Source organism: Mus caroli, chromosome 4 (assembly GCF_900094665.2).
Source record: "Mus caroli chromosome 4, CAROLI_EIJ_v1.1, whole genome shotgun sequence".
NCBI classification, from domain to species: Eukaryota; Metazoa; Chordata; class Mammalia; order Rodentia; family Muridae; genus Mus; species Mus caroli.
The window spans coordinates 115,653,960-115,672,489 of NC_034573.1; the positions used below are offsets into that span (position 1 = coordinate 115,653,960).

General features: G+C 48.5%; 1 long non-coding RNA gene across 1 annotated transcript in view; it reads right to left on the reverse strand.

Annotated features, from left to right (window-relative positions):
• Positions 1-562: 562 nt before the first annotated feature.
• LOC110293686 overlaps positions 563-18,530 on the reverse strand; it is a 35,152-nt gene continuing 17,184 nt past the window's right edge. The window contains exons 3-6 of the long non-coding RNA XR_002377838.2: positions 6,487-6,632; positions 5,814-5,908; positions 4,176-4,277; positions 563-3,420 (exon numbers count right to left, since the gene is read on the reverse strand). This is a non-coding gene — a long non-coding RNA (uncharacterized LOC110293686). The remainder of the gene's footprint in view (positions 3,421-4,175; positions 4,278-5,813; positions 5,909-6,486; positions 6,633-18,530) is intronic.

The window sequence follows — 18,530 nt, forward strand, 5'->3', positions numbered from 1 at the left end:
CGTTGATCCAAGTAGCCAGAATGTAGACTCACACAGAGTGTCCGTCAGTGGCTGGATGGGTAAATAAAATATGGAATGCATACATGATGGAGTACTAGTCAGCTTTTATATATGCATGCCAGTACACGTGTGTGTGGGTGTGGGTGTGCATGTATGTGTGTGTCAGTGTGGAAGCCAGAGGTCATCCTTGGCTATCACCATTCCTCAGGAGGTGTCCACTGTGGTTTTTGTGACAGTCTCACACCTGGACCTGAGGCTCCCCGATTAGGCCAGCTGGCCAGCAATCCTCGGGAATCTACCTGTGACTCCATCCCCAGCTCTGAGATTGAAAGTGCACACCAGGCATGCCTGACTGTTTCTGAGCGCTGGTGGTCCTATTCAGTGCCCACGCATGCATAGCAAGCACTTGACCAACTGAGCTGCCTCCATCACTTCTCAGCCTTTAAATAGAGCAGGGTTTCTGAATTTCCTTCCCACATACGACCTCCTTCCACCTGAGAACTTTTTATAAGACTCTGGGTATATAGGGATATAAAACAGGCATAGAAATCAAACATCTACTGAGAATAAATCATAATGAAGTTTATTTAAAAACAATTCTTTACTATGTACAGAATTTTACCATTGCATTAAAGAACAGATGCAAGCATGCATGCCACTGCCTTGCATGTGCTGGTTTATTCTTATTCAAGAATAACGTTGATGCTGAAGGACCTGGAGCATCCTGAACATTTCCAGCGTTGATTGGTATTATTGATCTATAATTGCCAATGCTGGGACCACTGCTTTGCATTTTGGGCCTAGCACAGAATGGCAGAAGTATATTGAGGGCCACTTCAGAGACTGTTGGAAAGTCTGTCCCAGCCTCAAGCCAAAATTCATTTCATGATTTGATTTTTTTTTTATGAAATTTGAGTCAGCAACGCAAACAGCAATTTTTAAAGTCAAACATTCAAACACAATATAATCCAAAGCTATACCACCAACTTGATACTTACATGCTGAAGAATAGGGGTAGGAAAATATTAAAAGCCTGCTCTCTATAATGAAACCATTCTCTTTGCACAAGAGCCGAGAGCTCTGCGTGTTCAGTAAAGAACACCGCAGTTCATAACACAGAATAGTCTCCACGATAAGCCAAGGCATCTCAAGCAGTCTCCATTGGTGCCACGTGCTGTGCCGGCCTGCCCAGTGCAAAAAGCCCACGTGGGGTGTGCTGAACCTCGGCTTCAGTGAGGTCACATGACACAACACAAGCAAGCACCCTGCATACCTTGGTTTCATTGCACATTTGATTTTGAAATCAGGGTTGGTCCCCACAAGTTCAGAAATGTTTTAACTCTCACCAAATATTTTGAGACCCTACATTGAGTCCACAACACCTTATGGGGAGACCACCCTTGCTTTAAGACACTGGGAAATAGGAGTCTGGGAATCCTGTCATTTGCAACATGGATGAACCTGAAGGCATTATGCCAAATAAAATAAGCCAGGCATGGAGAGCCTTCTGTGGTTTCACTTACACTTAAAATTTAACAGCATTGAACTCACAGCGGCAGAGCGCAGAACGCTAGTTGCCAGGACTGAGAGATGCAGGGAGGATGCAGGGAAAGGAGGCGACACTCCTGTTAGGCATGATGAGCACTTCTGGTTGTGCAGCCTGGTGACTATAGTCAATAATAATATATGTACGGTGGAACTGCTTCTTCTAGAACAGAACAGTCGATCCTGGATTAGGGAGGAGGTTCGCAAGGTTCCTGAGATGAGAGGAGGGAAGAGCCTCTGGTGAGACCGCTGCTCATAAGCTGTATGGGGAACTGGAAATGTGGGTAGCCTGCGTGAGCTACCCTTTGTGTCACCGTGGGGCACAGTGTCCGCAGTGCCGTTCATGCTCCAGAAGAAACGCCCAATTAACTCATGGCCTTACCAACTGGACTTGGATGAAGCGGTTTCTTTGGTCGTCTGGAATTCACCAGCTCAGATTGTAAATGATCTTGCCACCAAAAATGTGTGTAAGGGTATCAGCTGCTGTATTCGGTCCTTTGTTGCTGTGCCCAAATGCCTAAGACAGCTTCGAGAAGCAGCTCAAGGGAGAAAGGACTTGGCTCAGGTCGTAGATAGGAAAGCATGGCAGTGGACCTGCCCCTGTCTGTGGAGGCAGGAGCTTACGGAGCAGCTCTCTTTTGCCTCAGCTTGCTCACATCTTACTAGAACAGGAAAGCTAAGAGCTCAGCCTGAGACACAGACTATAATCCTCAAGGCTGGCCCCTCAGTGGTCCATCGCCAACACTGACGCCCTGCCTCCTAAAGTTTCCACAGCCTTTTAAAAGTACAGCACCACTATCCAGGGACCCAGAGTTCAAACGCATGTACCTGCAGGGCATATTTCACATTCAAATCATAAAGCTGTTTTTCTCATTGCTTTGACAAAATATCTGAGAGACACACCCCACTATATCTACATTGTATCTACAGAAAGAAGTATGGATTCCGGCTCAGGGTTTCAGAGAGTTCAGGCCATGCATGACCTGACACACACTTGGCCCTTCACACTTGAACAGAGCATCATGGCGGCAGGAGTGTGTGGTGGGGGACCACTGCTTACATCCCAGCAGATGGGGAGCACAGTGAAAGATTAGAAGAAGTCCCAGTGAATAGACTCACAAAGACATGTCCGGATGACCATAGGCCCCGCCTCCTAAAGTTTCCAGAACTCCATAAAACAGAACCACCAACAGAACTCGCTAAGACAGAACTTTGAGGCCAAGCATTCAAAGTATGATCCTGTGAGGGACATTTAATATTTAAACCATAATAATAATTAGGTGATGGATACATGGATTGACTTGATCTAACATCTCATAATGTATGCATAAATCAAAATATATTATGCATCCCAAATGTATAATGTTTATTTATCAGTTGTACTTTGATAAAGTTGGGGTGGAAAACAAAATCATTGAGGAGAAGATGAACTATTTATTAACGTCATTAGGACATCTAATTAGCCATTGAGAAAATTAGATCCCCGTGTCATACTTTATACCAAAGCAAATTCTAGGTGGGTCAGGGACTGAAACGTTTTTAATGAAAGAATTAGCCTGAAAGGAACCACAGAGACAGTTTGAACAATAATTTTAATGCGTGAGAAATCCTCAGACAAAGCCCTCAGAAAGGGGCAGGGGAGACTAATTTGGCTTTATAGAAATAAAAAAAACTTCTTTAAGGCAGAAGTGAGTGTTAGCAGTTACAAGTCAAATGATAGAGCTAGAGCGATGGTTCCGATGTTAAGAGAGCCTGGGTTCAGGTTCCAGAGGCCACGCAGTAGCTCACAACCATCTGTAATTGCACTTCCAGGGAGTCTAGTGCCCTCTTCAGTTCTCGATTGACACTGCATGCGCATGGTGTGTAATAAAAAACCTGTAGGCAAAATAAATATTCGTAAATAAGCCTAAAAGATAAGTAAAAGACAACAAACTGGGAGATATATCTGGTACATGAAAAGCCATTACAAATCGATAAATTGTCAGACTTAGTAGTGTGCACTGGTAATCTCAATCAGGAGAATGAGGCAGGAGGATCACCATGAGTTAAAGACCAGCTTGGACTAAATCATTTGACTCTTTCAAAAAACAAAAACAAAATCAATAACTCAGTAGAAATATGGTCAGAGAGCACTCAGGAATCCACAGCACAGGAGACAGGCCTGGAGCATTTGGAAGGACCGTTAATTCCACCCACAAGAAAAACAAACTTGCGAACTGGTGAACTTGAAAGTTGAAAGAATGGTTAGGATAAATGAACTATCCATCAACAGGTGATTCCTTAAGTCCTGACAGTGTATGCATACAGCAAGACACCAAGAAGCCATTTAAAGGGATGAGGAAAGGACCTACCCAGGTGTCCCTAAGCATATACTCAAATTAGAAACATGTTCACTTTCTTTTATAAAGAAAAAAAGTGTTCACACAAAACTTGTAAATAAATGTTCACAGAAGCACCATTCATAGTAGTAAAAACATAGAAACAAAATATCCACTGTTGAATGGGTAAACCAAGTGTGGTAAACCCGGGCAATGGGACATTGTTTTGCAATGAAAAGGAATGAAACAAAGTACTTACACCTGCCACAATGTGATTGAGCTTTAAAGACATTAAAGAACACGAATACCTACCTGGAGAGATGGCTCAGCGGTTAAGAGCATCGACTGGCTCTTCCAGTGGTCCTGAGTTCAATTCCCAGCAACCATGTGGTGGCTCACAACCTTCTGGTGTATCTGAAAACAGCTATAGTGTGCTTATATACATAAGAATAAGTAGATAGTCCTTTAAAAAAAAATAAAGACAAACACAAGAGATCACCTGTGGATGATTTCATGTATATGAAGTGAGACAGAAAACAGGTAGTGGTTGTGTGGGCTGTAGATCAAAGAGGGGAGACTGGCTGCTGGTGAGTGCAGGGGTCTTTGTGGGGTGACAAAAAGTGTCATGTTAGCCAGTGGCAGTGAACCTTGTAAATATATATATTTATATTTATTTTAAACAGCCAGGTGTGTGTGCATTTAAAACTATAAGATTTTGGTTGGTTGGTTGGTTGGTTGGTTGGTTGGGTTTTTTTTTGAGACAGGGTTTCTCTGTGCAGCCCCTGGCTGTCCTGGAACTCACTTTGTAGACCAGGCTGGCCTTGAACTCAGAAATCGGCCTGCCTCTGCCTCCCAAGTGCTGGGATTAAAGGCGTGTGCCACCACACCTGGCCTTGTTTGTTTGTTTGTTTGTTTGTTTGTTTTGGAAAACTACAAGATTTTAAAAGGGTGAATTTTATCGTATATGAATTGTATCTCCAACAACAAAAAAGTAGGAGGGACCCTCTCTCTAAAACAGCGATTCTCAACCTCCCTAATGCTATGACCCTTTAATACAGTTCCTCATGCTGTGGTGACCACCCACCCCCACCATAAAATTATTTTTGTTGCTACTCCATCACTGTAATTTTACTACTGTTATGAATTATAATTAAATATCTGCTATCCCAGTGGTCTTAGGTGGCCCTGTGAAAGGGTCATTTGATCCCCAAGGGGGTCACAACCGACAGATTGAGAGTCACTGCTCTAAAAGACAGTGTCCTGTGAGAAACAAAGTTCAGAACTCTCTGGGCACAGAACACTGTGTACGCAGACCTGCCTCTACCTTCCCACACTGTCCTGAAGAAGACACAGAACTGGGGGTGAGCTCTAGGAGTCTTGGGGGTAGAGGTGGAGGGAGACATTGTATTATAGATATCCTTGAACCATGAGAATTTATTACTTATTCAAATATTAAATGGAATTTAAATTGTAAAAAATCGAAGTGACCCTTCTGTCAAATGTAGGAATTCACTGTAATTGCTACCAGCAGCCTTAGGAGGAGACAGGCCTGGGGTCCAGGTACCCATGTCCAGCAGTCCTTGGGTCTGAGTGGTGGGGATGGCCCAAGACCAGTGGGGCTCTGGCAAGGCCCAACTGGAACCACAGGAGGGCACGATCTAGGGACAGTTGGAGGGACGGGGGGAAGGGAAGAAGACACTCAAGTGATTTGTTCTAGAAAGAAGAGCTTTGGTGTGTGGTCCTGAGAACCAGAGCCAGCTTCTAGGAGCTGTGGTGAAGCCAAGGACAGGGAGCGGGACAGGCTAAGAGAGAGCCTGGCCTGGTGACCTTCTAACCTACCAAGTGGCTCTTGCCAGTGATAAACTGTGTGTGCCTGCTCTGGACTGGGCCTGGGCTATAGAGTCAGAACATATATGGGCTAGCTACTCTATGTCATGGGGACCACAATACCTGATAGAAATAGCCAAAGGAGGTGACGGTCACTTCTGGCTGTTGCAGGGTCTTCAGTCCACTGTGGTGAGAGAGGCTTGGCACAGAAGCTCAGTCTGTGGCAAGAGAAGCGTGGGGCAGAGAGCACATCACATCAGGACATGAAGCAGGACTGGGCATCACCCCCTAGTGAGCCCCTCAGAAAACCACGCCTCCCAAAAGATCGGCAGAGTCCTCAGACAGCACCAGGAGCTCCGGAGGAAGATTTCAAAACACAAGCCAGGTAAAACACAAGCAGGTACTTTCCGTTCAAACCACAACAGCCCTGGCCTTCTAGCAGATTTATTACTGACCCATTGTCCAAAGCAACCTACAGGACCAAGCCCATAGTCCCAGAATGAAGGTGCTACAAGATTATAGGGCACCTTGGGGACATGGGCAGATCATTAACTGTGTCCTCCCAAAGCTAGCTCTGCCTCGTTGTCTTCAGAGTGACAGCCATCCCCACCATGGGGACCTATCTCCATGCTAAGCAACAGGCATCATGTGAAATAGACCCTAGCCTGTCCCACGGCCCCAGTGCAGAGCTGACAACAGGAGTATGGATTGGGACAGAGACGGTGTAAGAACTCTGAGACTAGACAGGCCTGAATGTGATTTCCTCTTGTAGACTCCACAGACCCGAACAACTCACTTCTCTTTGAGCATCCCAGTCCTTCCTGACAACCAAGGATGCTAAGAGACATCACTGCCTCGAGATCTCTATGTATTGAGTGCTGGCACCTCTGCTGGTCACCATATTGTCACTTTCCCCATTCTTCTGATGAGAAGCATGAGGCCCTGAGAAAAGAGGAGGAAAAAGCTGAGTTGACTCTATTGTGCCTCCTCCCTAGGCCCTAACCCCCCAGTGATGGGACTCATCCTTGGCCCCAAGACTGGACCAACTTACACAGTCATAAATTAATGTTTTTAGAAACTCAGGTGGCTGGCGCCGGGCGTGGTGGCGCACGCCTTTAATCCCAGCACTCGGGAGGCAGAGGCAGGTGGATTTCTGAGTTCGAGGCCAGCCTGGTCTACAGAGTGAGTTCCAGGACAGCCAGGGCTATACAGAGAAACCCTGTCTCGAAAAACCAAAAAAAAAAAAAGAAAAGAAACTCAGGTGGCAAGCCTGCCTCCCCGCTTCTCTGTGGGCTTTGAAGGATACTGTGGAAGCAGCTTTTTCTATTTCTATCGCTATACAAGTTTCTACTGTTTTCATTTAGAGCTGCAGGGCATAGTGAAAAGGCCCAAGCAGAAGTTCTACTCCGGAGGAATACAGAAGAGGTACAGGCTCCAGACGCTCCTAGTGGCATTCATAGGTGAGTCTTTGCCCCAGCTGCTATAAAGCAATTCCCCCTGGAAGTCATACATCGAGAGGGGCTCATGTGGGTAGAACCCTGATCATTCAGCTCCACAGGGCTGATTCGGGATCTTCCTGGGGGCCCAGCAGCCTCCATGGCCTGCACAGCTTCGGCCTGCACTTTGGAATGGCTTCCTCAGCTCCTAGCAGAGGGAGCAGCGCTCATGGTTCATGCTTGGACTGCCCCTCCATCACCTCTAGATCACTAAGATCAAACCCAAACCAGAGATGAGCGAGGAGCAGGAGGCCTGCAGGTACTGGCTGACCGGATGGTTGCCTGTGGCCTCCACCTCAGTGAGATAAGCTTGCCTCTCTGGGAGCTCAAGGTTGATTGGCAATGAGAGGCTGACCTAGAAACCAGAGAGAGCCAAGAGCGTGACAACCCTGGAGGTGGTGACCCAAGAGGAAGTTGGAGAATGAGACTTGTGGGAATCAGTGTATCCCTGGGTCTGCCACGCCCAAACACGACAAAAGCAAAGGGACACTTAGCGCAACTTCAAAGACAAGTGATAAGTCTGTAATGATCCCAGCAGGAAGCATGTGTCACATTCAAATTCAACCAAAATTGGTACATCTGTCAACAGAGTGTGGCCAGAGTGTGACTTGAGGATGTCAACCAAGGACAGCAGAGCACCCAGGATGTCAACCAAGGACAGCATAGCACCCAGGATGTCAACAGGGTACAGCACGGGCGCTCAGGCCAAGGGAGTAGTAGGCAGCTGACATTAACCAGACCTGAATGGCCAGAGAAGGAATGTGTCCTGGACCTTTGCAGAGGACAAGAGCTGAAATGCATAGCCCCGTCCTTCTCCCTGCTCGTGGCTCCCAGCAGGACAAAGGGCCCGCAGCTCTCTGCATATAAGGGAAGAGGGCAGAGGGGACATGAAAACAGGTATGTGGAAGTTGGACAAATAAATGGCTGGCACCAGCAGCAAGCACTCTGGCTTTGAAAAACAAAGACCTGCCCAGATACACTGAGGTAGCATCTCAGAAGCCCGTGTCCCCAGCAGCTTAGTCAAGGTGACCTTTGGCCCAGCCAGCTCATCCCTCTGGCACTAGGACCCAGTCTCCTCCTCCAGTGACCCCCTTTCAAAGTCAGAAGGCAGAAAGCTAAACAGCCCCTCTCTGATCCCACTGTCAATCCCGTATCTGGGCCCGGGACTCATTTTCAAACCAACCAAGCGTCAGAAGTCACACATCAGGCTTATCTCTGCCGCCACTCATCTCCACAAGCCCTTCTCCCTGGTCCCTGTCATTCCCAGACAAATAGAACCCCTCCCCCTGCCCCAAATCCTAATGGATGTCTGAACTCAGGGCGCAGCGCCCAGCCTTGCAGAGGCCCCAGCCAGCCTCTGCATGCTGCACAGGTTCCTAACTGCCTCTCCAGGCAGATAGCAGATTCCTCCCAGGTCTCAGTCCCAAGAGGTGAAGAGCTGGGAACAGTCCTCCCCACCCTCCCCCTGTGCCAGTACTAAAAGGGTCACTGTTTCTGTTCGCTAACTGCAGGAGGGACTGGGGTCTATATTCTTGCCTCTCTGATTTAATGCTATTCATTCTGTAAGCTTCTGTCCCTCTCGCCTGTTTTGCCCTTGACAGTGGCAAGGCCCCTTGTCAGTCCCCAATGGCTGTGAGCAGGTAGCGATTTTTGGAAACAGACACCTGGTTGGAATCCTTGCTGTCAGTATTAGCCAGGCAGTACTCAGTCACTCATTCATTCATGCATTCATTCATTCATTCTCATTCATTCAACAAACGGATTCCTTGTTGGAGACACTGCGGAAATGGGATGGCAAAGCCTGGGCCAAGGAGCTTCCACATTAACTGGAAGGCAGATAAACAACTCAAAAAGAAAACACAGCCAAAGGCAGAGAAGCCTGGGGGGTAGGGTGGGGATGGAAGAGAGAGAGAGGGACTAAAAGAAAAGGTGATGGTAAGATTCTGTGTGTCTCTCTGTCTGTCTGTCTGTCTGTGTCTGTGTAACTGTATATCTGTGTGTGTCTATGTCTGTGTATGTGTCTGTATGTCTTTGTATGTGTCTATGTCTGTGTGTCTTTGTCTATGTCTGTGTGTGTATGTGTGTACATTTGTGTGCCTGTGTGTCTCTGTATGTGTATCTATGTCTGTGTGTGTGTCTGAGTCCTGAGTCTGTGTGTCTGTGTATCTGTGTGTCTTTGTCTGTGTGTCTGTGTTTGTGTTTCTCTGTGTATGTATCTATGTGTCTGTACCTCTGTGTGTATGTGTGGTGTATGCACTTGCACATGTACATGAAGGTCAGAGGTTGACCCCAGTATTCTCATTCTCTCTCTTTCTCTCTCTCTCTCTCTCTCTCTCTCTCTCTCTCTCTCTCTCTCTCTCTCCAAATCCATCAGCTAGGTTGGCTGGCAATGAACCCCAGGATCTGCCTGTCTCTACACCTCTACACCCTTGGTGCATGGCCTAAGTGCATGGCCACCCCTAGCTTTTGCAGGCGTCCCGGGTTCTGAACTTGGATCCTCATGTTTATGCCAAATGCACTTTCCACGCTGAGCCATGGCCTCAGCACCAAGCTAGGATTTTCTGTAGAGGTGACTTTGAAATAAGACCTTGAGCAATTATCCAGCCACTCAGAGCCCATGTGCTCAGGGGGAAAGAAGAGTTAATTTTCCTCAAGTCTGTCTCTTCAAGTTGATAAAAACTTACATAAATTAATATATGTTAAGTGCTGGCCCACAGTCTGGCATATAATAAGTTTCCAGTTAATTGCAGCTTCGTGTCTAGCTAAAGTGAGAGGAACGTGAAGAGCCCCTGAAAATGGTGCCCAACCCAAAGGCTTGACCTCTTGGAGTAGGTAGGCTGCCCTCCAGAGTCACCCTAGGCCTCTGAAGTGAGAGTGTTCCAGCCCAGGCTGAGGGTACCCAATAGCCTGCACCCCTAAACTGAAAGCCTGGAGAGAGCTCTAGCCCTGCCACAGCCAGAGCCATGCCTCAATGTACTGTTTCCTGGTGCTCCCTGAGCTGCTGCCTCAGTGTCCCCCATGGGCCTCTGTCTTCCTGCTCTGTCATGAGTAAGATGGATCACGAATATCAATGACCTATTTTAGGGGATCCTGCCCACACAGTCCCTCCCCTTCCCCCTTCTGTCCTCCTCCCCCTCCCATCATCCTCCCCCTTCCATTCCCCTCCCCCTGGCTCCCACACACTCCTTCCATTCCAGCCCTTCCCACCCCATCCCAGCTCTGGCTCTTTCTCTATCCAGGAACTAGAATCCCATCACTCCCCCACTTTTCTGGGAGCATAGCTGACTGAAGGGACAGAGGGCAGCCTGGGACAACCAGGATAAAACCCTTTACCCCAAAGGGATAACACAGAGTCCCTTCTTCCCCATCGGGTCTCAATGCTGACCACTGCTGACTGGTGGCAGGAAATTGGTCTCTAACCCAGCTAACCCAGCTTGGGCCAAAGGATTAAACACTCATGGAAGGAGAGAATCCATATGAAGAAAGGGGGAGGGGTAGAGAGGCCGCTATGGCAGAGGAGACGGAGCTGTTCTTCAGAGATAAGCCCCTGCCTGGCACTCCATCCTGGGGACCTCCCCTTCTGCCCCCTCAGGAGCTGTGGTGGCAACCGTGACATCAGACAGCCAGATCCCATGCCTGTCCCTCCTCACTATCAAGACCCATTCCTTCATCTGTCTATGAAGATGGCGTCGCTCCCATCTGTCAAAGCCTCACCATTTCCTCCCCAGCCTTAACTGATTCCTGTTTATGTGACCCTCCCCCAGACACCCCTAACCACTTACAGTATGCCAAGTATTGTATATACAGTGTTTATCCATCCTCCTCTTGGGAGCAATCGTTTCTCCATCTCACAAGTGAGGACCAGAGAAGGGACAAGTCTCACCCAAGGACACACAGCTGGCAAACAAATGAGAAAGACCCAGGTTTGGCCCAAGCTCATCTGACCACAGGGCCCAGGGTCCAAGTGCTTTGCCATGACCCTCTCCCACCCTGATCTCTTACCAACACCTTGAGACTCTCACACAACCCTGTCATGGATGCCATGACCGTCCATACTCCTGTATCTCTGCCTGCCTCTTTTCTTAGACTGAGGTTTTCAGAGATGGGTCAGGACTTTACATTGCTCTTACCCCAACCCTTCAGAAGCACACAGAGCTTGCTTCCTCTGTGGACAGGACAAGGCTCTCCCAGCACATGTGGCCAGCATAGAGCGAACGCTAAGAGTACACAGCTCCCACTCTCTTGCTTCCGATGTCTTCGATGAAGGAATTTGGCCAGCTGGTGCCCCCACCACCTCCAGCTTGGCTTGGTGCCTGCTAAACACTCCTCACCACCACCACTCCAAGCCTCTCCTTACAGCATTTCCTAAATCTCCTGAGCCTTTGCATTTTAAACAGGCCCGATTGTATCAGACTTCCCCCACACACACCCCCACACACCCCAGTCTTTCCAGCGGCTGAGTCCTACCCAAGTTTGATGAACTGATCCGCAGTCAGATAAATCGCATCAGCTGTCGGCTTTGCTGAGGCTGGGGAATGACATTTTCCAGATCTGCTCAAGTTTAATGTGAAGGAGCCCTTCCTGCCACAAACCAGCAGGGCCAGGTGAGACGAATCAAGAGTTTTATACAAATGTCCCACTCCGATAATCCGGGCCATGCAGGCTGGCTCCTAGCTCCCTGTGGTTTCAGGGAGGCTGGGAGCCAGCAGACAGCAGGCCAAGGAGGGCATGGGAGATGCAGCCTCCCCTTCTGCCTTGATGGTAATTGGCAGTATTTCCATGCATTTCCATGCGGAATTATGCCATAAATTTACTTGGCTCCAAATGGGGCTGCTCCCAGCAGGGAAGGCACCCAGGGAGGATGGAGATGCTGGCAGAGGAAAGGGAGCTGGTCCACACTCTAGGGCTGAGATCTCTGGACACCCCCAGCCCCAGCCTTCAGTCAGCTCTCTTGCTAGCTTCTCCTGGGAGGGAAGCCTGAGGATTTCAACCCAGAGTTCTGAGGATTAGAGACACCGGACCAGGAGATATAGAATAAAGAAGTCTGGAGGGATGGGTGGGCAGGTAAGAGCACTTGCTGCTCTTGCAAAGGACCTGAGTTCGGTTCTCAGCGCCCATATCAGACAGCTTACAACCTATACATCTTAACCTATACATCCTTACATCTACAGGAGATCTAATGCCTAGAGATACTGGGGATCAGAGAGCATGAGACATGTAAGGGGATCCTGACAGTCTCTTCCAGTCCTCAGACTGGACCAGACACTGGCCTTATTATGTCCTTACCACTAATGGCCACTGCTGTCTCCCTGGCTGCTCAGCTGCCAGGACCAATCTACCATAGTCCACCCTTGTCATCAAGACTGTCAGCTGGGACCCTGTGAAGTGGGTCCTGGGCTCAGGGACCTGAATAAGCCAAAACTCTGGGATGTGGGTACAAATGTACATTCGCCTATACCCACACAGTCAGCAAGGACGTGCGGCTGGCAAGATAGTCCTGTCAGCAAAGTTCTCCCAAGGATCTGAGTTCAATTCCAGAACCCACATTAAAAAAAAGAAATCAGGCATGCTGGTATTTGCCTATAATCCCAGGGCTGGGGAGGTAGAAACAGACACATTCCCTGACACTTGCTGGGCAGCCAGCCTTGCTTAACTGGCAGATTCCAAGCCAAGTGTACAACACCCAAGGTTGACCTCTGACCTCCATACATAGGCACGTACACATATGAACTCATACCTTCATATACATTCATTCACAAACACACACTTACACATACAGACTTAGCAAGGACCCGTGTTTGATTTGTAATGAATTTAAAGGGTTTTTTTTAAATGAATAATTTTTGCAAAACTAATTAAGAGGGATTGAAGCCCAGAGAAGAGCTAATGAGCTATGCATATCCCTGGCATTCACCCTGCTGCTGAGGCTGAGGAAAGAGACCCCCCTCCCATGCCATAGTCACAGAGAGACTAGGCTGTGCCTCCTGCTGCCAACCCTCTCAGCTGGGACACAGGGGCAGCTCCAAGAGTGCACAAGAGGGCGGAGTGTTGGCAGAGGATCTGACTTCAAATATCAGCACCCGCTTTGAGGGGTGCCCCCAAACTTGCTTCAGGGGGTCTGGTCCAGAGTCTGAAAAAAGGTATTTCCGTGAACCCCATGGAAGAGGTCGAGGCTGTGAGACCACAAGCTCTACTCTCAGGGCTTCTACATTAGCCACTTCCAGCTGCAGCGCCTGCTTTAAGACCTGGGCTTGAATCCTCGAGTGAACCAAGAGCTGACAAAGACCCTCCAGACCCGGTCCTTGGCGGTAATGAGCCTGGGCCATCAAAAGGATTAAAGCCTTTCGAGGACTCCAGTGAGCCTCCAAAAGTCACCTTCACTGTCATGCTGTCCCCAAAAGCAGCCAAGGGTCCTACGGAGCTATTCGTTCATCTAAACTTACCCAGCCCTGGCAGCCTGCAGTCCCCACAGGACCAATGGGAACATCAAAGCTCAGAGCAGTGATGTTTCTTGTGATATCCCTAAGGTCACCTCAGGGAGGATGTGGCTGGGTCAGAGCCCCATGAACTTGACGGAGCCTGTGGGATTCCTAACCATGCTGCCACCCTGTCAGCCTCTGACTGCTAAATACAAATACTGACAGGAGGAACACAGAGTACAAGGAGCTTCCCTGGAGTTCTGCCCCGGAGTCTCTCAGGGTCCTGGTGCTCATTCTTGGGAACAGCAGACAGGGAAGGTTCCAGAGACCTCCCTCCTCAGCCGCACCTCTCCACAGAGCCAGCTGAGAGACCCAGACCTTCTGCTTAATTAATTAATCATCACAAACTGGTCAAAGCAATGAGTGCAGCAAGCCGAGGGTGGGCCGGGAAAGCCTCTGCCCTCCCGTGAACTTGACTGAGCCTACAGAATCCCTAACCACATTGCAATCATGTCTGCCCTTGGCTGGCCTCTGAATTCGGAACACAAATACACCCATGAGCAAGAACTTTTGCTCACCGCGTATTGAACCCTTGGTCTAGCAGACACTGCACAAGCCCCTTGGCCGATCTCTGCAGCAACCCTTCAGCATTCTTTGTTCCATTAAACATAATATATAGGCTGAGGGCAGAGCAGTATGCTTAGCTCACGCAGCTAATGAGTGAGCTAGGATTTCACTTCTCACCCAAAGTCTATTTCTTCTTGCTTGTCTGGCTTTTTTCCTTCTGAGTTATCTTCCTTGAAGACTTCTATTCAGGCTCCAAAACCCAGCCGATCCTGACTCTCTCTTTCCACCTCTCCTAGGCGGGGTTAGTCATTCTTATTAGAATTCAAAGTATAGTTTTGACTTAGGAGGTGGCATCTGACTGGAGCAAACGCCTGCATTTTGCTCTGCTAATTATCCCTCCTCCTTACGCTGCACATCCAAGAAATGATAGCAAAATAGCTGGCTCCACAGCCTGGGATCTTAGTTTTTTTAATTGTGTTACGATATCATAACATACAATTTGCCAGTTTTAATTGTGTAATTCAGTGGCATTAAGTGTGTTCGCGTTGTTATACAACCATCTGTACCATCCATCTCCTGAACATTAACATAGCCCCCGCTCCAATGCCATCCCTGGGACAATGACTCCCTGTGCCCTCCCCCCCAGCCCCTGGAGCCCTGTGTTCAGCTCTCTATGAATCTGATGACAGTCGATCTTCCATGTGAATGGAAGCATTCTGTGCTCTCACTCTTGAGCTTGCTCGTACTCTTTCTCCCTCCCCCTCCCTCCCCCTCCCCTTTGCTCTCATTCCTCAGTCTCTCTCTCTCTCTCTCTCTCTCTCTCTCTCTCTCTCTCTCTCTCTCTCTGTGTGTGTGTGTGTGTGTGTGTGTGTGTCTATCTGTCTGTCTGTCTCTCCCCCTGCCCTCTCTCTGTGTTTGTGTTCATGTATTGAAATACAGGCACAGATGTGCTTCAATGTGCATGCTCGGGGGTCAGAGGACAACCTTAGAGAAGGCAGAATAACAGAGTCTCTTGTTCTTTGCTGTGTACGCCACGCTAGCATCTCCTTAAGCTTCTGGGAATTCCCCTGCCTCCGACTCCCACCTCAACATTAGGGCACTGCAGTTATAGATGCTTTGTGTGGGTGCTGAGGATCCAAACATAGGTCCTCGTGTTTGTGTGACAAAGGGTTTGTGTGCCAAATCCTGGCCCTGGCTTTGTCATTTTTTATGTCTGACTTTTTATTTTTCATTTAAAGATTTTTTTTAATATACGCTGAGGTTCTTGTCTACATATATGTCTGTGTTAGGGTGTCAAACCCCCTGAAATGGGAGTTTTAGGCAGTTGTGAGCTGCTATGTGGGTGTTGGGAATTGAACCCAGGTCCTCTAGCAGCCAGTGCCCCTCACAACTGAGCCTTCTCTCCACCCCAGGTAACTGGCTTCTTTTATTCAGCATCCTCAAGTGTCCTCCATGTGAGAGCAGATATGAGAATGTCCTACCTTCCTAAAGCTGAGTGATATTATATTGCACCCAAAGGCCACAGTTTGTCCACGGGTGACACTGAGCTGACTCTGCCTTTTGGCCCCTTATAGGAATTGCTGCCATGAGTAGTGTGTGCAGTTAGAAGTGTGTATACCTCGAAGCAATGTTGAGTTCGGTTCACTGCACCTACTCTGCATGTTACACTTAAGGCAATGAAAGTTGACCCCCCTCTCAGATCTGTCACCTGAATTACACACACACATACACATCTCTACTCCCCTCTGCTTCAGTCCCTGTCTCCCAGATTTTGGTCTGTTCCAGCCTCTGGGGGTTTGCACATGTATGAGTGCCCAGCCCAACTTGTGCACAAGAGCATTTTGAATCCTCCTACCTCTGGAGCTGGTGTTCCTATTGCTGAACCCTCTTCACCCCTGGCTCTTGTGGCAAACTGGAGCTGGACCCGACCTGAGAGTCTCTCGAATGCCTGTCTCACTTCTAGAACCACCCCTCATCCATGGCTGTTGGTTCTCACCCAGCGATGCTCCTGCACCCTCTTCCCTTCTTCTTGCTTCACCGCTGCCCTGGGGACCACATCCGCAGCCTGCTTCCTTAACTCACTCTGCAGCCTGATGGCAGGCCCTTGGCACAGCCCATATGCTCACCTCAGGAGCAAACCTTTGCCTGTCCTAGAAGGCCCCAGAGAGCTGGTGTTCCCTTTGATCTCCCACCCTGCCTCTCCTGTGTTTCCTCACGGGAACTTGCTCTGTGACACCTCAGAGGTTGTATGTGCTGTCCCCTTTGTCCTTACCCACCACACTGTCTCCCACCTCTCTGCTGCCTGGTCCCCGCCTCAGTCTAGTGTGACTTCTTCAGAGAAACCCTCTTTAGCTTTGATCTGTTCAAGCTACATCAGAACAGTGGGGTCCCAAACAGCCATGGGTTCTTTGCCTTCATAGCAACTCCTGGAACTTACGATGGTATAATTATTAGGATATGATATTAGCTCCTCTCTGTCCTTGCTATGTGATTACAGTTCCAACAGTGCAGGGTCTTCCCTGTCTTGCTCCTCCCTGGATCTACAATACTGATGCCCAGAAATGGTGTTTGAATGGTTAGGATTAAGCACCTCCTGCCTGACCTTGGAAATGACCTTCACCTACAGGCAAATTGTATACTACCCTTTCACACTGCAACAAAATCACAGCTTCTTGCCAATATATGTGGTCCACACAGTCCCTGTGGCATGCATGTGCACACATACATGCACTCTCACATGCATGTGAGTATATGTATGAATACATTTGTTCTGCCACCCATGACAAGTTAATGGACCATTCAGTCCTGAGCTGAGGCACAAATCCAGGTCTCCCCCATTCCAGCCACCCTCATATACACACAAACACACACACATACATACACACACACACACACACACATACACACATATATATTCTCATGTGTGTGTGTATCCATTGGCCTATGAAGTCACCAGAGACGTGCATATACACACTGCCACACATTACCACATGGGTATTCATTGCCATAGCTACATTCACATATGGCCACACCCATAACCTAACTTTCCACTCCCACTGTCTCACACCCATCATGAGCACACATACACAGGAAGGCACATGTCACCCAGACTGGCATCCACATGGCCCAGACAACTAGTGGTACAGGGCGTTTGGAGGCTGGGCCTAAGGTAACCTTTCTCAGCTCTTGGATAGAGACTCGGAGACCTCCCCCCAAAAAGCCTCCTTCCCTTTATCCAGTACATTCCATGTCTTCCTGGGGGCGTCTACCCCTCATCCCAGCTCTTGGGCTGTAGGCGCGAAGCAAGAGCAGATGCATAGCCGTGCCGAAGGATGCAGAGGACACGAAGGACCCACTTGGCGGAAATGTTTACTATGCCACAACCACAGTAATTATTGTTTTTTATGCATTTCCGTATGAAATTACTCGTCCTGATTCTTGGGGAGAATTCAAATGAGAAAGATTCCCAAACAACAGTCTCAGCTGCTTGATGAGGGGCCATTGTCTCCTCTCTGGGTGTGAGCACTTCCCGCCCTGGAAAGTGTGAAGACAGCACTGCGCTACTAGGTCAGAGGAAGACCACAGAGCGTTTGCGAATACGGTGGGGGCTGGGGACCTTACTGTGTGTCTGTCTCTCTAAGTGCGTGCATTTATGGAGGGTTAGAGAGATGTGCTGTGTATGTGTGTGTGTGTGTGTGTGTGTGTGTGAGTGTGAGAGAGAGAGAGAGAGAGAGAGAGAGAGAGAGAGAGAGAGAGAAAGAGGTGTATGTGTGTTTGTGGGTGGTGCATGTATGTATGGTGTGATGTGGTGTGGTATGGTGTGGTATGGTATGGTGTGGTGTGGTGTGGTGCATATATTTGTGGAATGGGGTGGGGGTAGTGTATTATGTGGTGTGATTGTGGGGAGCGTGCGGCAGTGTGTATGTGTGATGGAGGATGTTTGAGAAGTGTAGGGGTGTATATGTGTGTGTGGGATGTAGTATGTATATGTGTAGGTGGTGTGTGTGTGTGTGTGTGTGTGTGTGTGTGTGTGTGTGTGTGTGGTTTGGGGAGGGGAGATGCTGGTCCAGGTTTTATTGCTGCATCAACAAGCTATTTCAAAATTAAGTGGCTTGAGGCACAATCGCTTTGTCATAGCTCACGATTTTATGGCTCAATCCAGGGTGTTGGTGCTAGGGAGAAGGTTCAGCAGTTAGAAGCATTTGCTCTTCTTACAGAGGACTGGGGTTGGATTCATAGCACACACACAGGATACGTCACAACAGCCTGTGACCCTAGCTCCTGAGAATCTAATACCCTCTCACCCTCTTCTGGCTTCTGTGGCATACATAAATAAAGATAAAAGAAAATCTTTTTTT